The sequence below is a fragment of the Mesitornis unicolor genome, unplaced genomic scaffold, assembly GCF_000695765.1.
Source record: "Mesitornis unicolor isolate BGI_N332 unplaced genomic scaffold, ASM69576v1 scaffold10840, whole genome shotgun sequence".
In the NCBI taxonomy this organism is placed as follows: Eukaryota; Metazoa; Chordata; class Aves; order Mesitornithiformes; family Mesitornithidae; genus Mesitornis; species Mesitornis unicolor.
The window spans coordinates 8571-9629 of record NW_010157584.1 but is presented as its reverse complement, the minus strand read 5'-3'; positions in this window follow the sequence as shown (position 1 = coordinate 9629).

The window sequence follows — 1059 nt, the reverse complement described above, 5'->3', positions numbered from 1 at the left end:
AGCCAGCGCTGAGCTTGCTTGGCCGATGCGGACCCCAGCACTGCTGAGGGGGTGCAGGTGCCTCCCTCACTGTGGGGGTCCTGCTCCATCCCACTTTCATTTTGGGGTACCCCCAAACCCTCCTCGCTGGGGCCCATCGGCCTTCCTAAGGGAGGAGAGACCAGGGAGGGGGTTGGCACTGTGGGAGGTGGGGTGGATGCTCCCATGGATCCCAGTTGGATGTTATGGAAATGCTGGGGAGAGGGGTGCTGCCAAATGAGATGGCTGTGTCCCCCCACCCCATGCACCCACTCTTGGCTCTGTGGGGACCCTTCCTGAACCTGGGGATATGGAGGGGGCTTTTTTTTTCTGCCTCCCCAGCACCAGTCAATGCTGCTACTCCAGCCCCATGACCCCCGCGCATGTGGGTGATGCTCGAGAGGGGCGGAAGAGCTTATGGGACCCCCAAGCTGGTCCGTGCCTCATTTCAAATGCTCCTGTGCCAGAAGAGCCCCTGCAAAAAAGCAGTTTTGGGGGGGCCATGCTGCACCTGAACTGCATCAAACCCATGCGACAGTGGAGGGGCTGAGTTATTTGGTGTCCCCCAACCCTTGCCCAAGCAAGTGAAACCAAAGCATCCACATGGGCATCACCGTTGGCCAGGCTGGTTTGTGCCGAGCTGCATGTGGTCCCCAGCCACCCCTCACCCCATGTCCCCCGTGCCCCCCACCCGCCCGCCCTGGCTTTGCCGCAAATGAGCTCCCCATCCTCCTCCCCAGATCCTTCCAATCCCTTGGATGTAGGTGTGAAAGCAATATATTGTGCGCAGCCTTTTCTAGCGGTAGGTGTGGAGCGATTGGCTTTGAACTCTTGGTCCTGCTGGAAATAATGGGCACGGGTCAAGATCCAGAGGAGAAAAAAAGGAGAATTTAAATAAAATATATTTTTCTAATGTGCAGAGCGAGAGCTGGGGAGGGGCTTCTGGTCCCTGTTTCTTTGCATGGGGGTGGGTGAATGTGTCTATGGGGAGCAGCTCCCCCTGTTTTTAACTCTTCCCTTAGCAATGGCTGGAGGTATTTT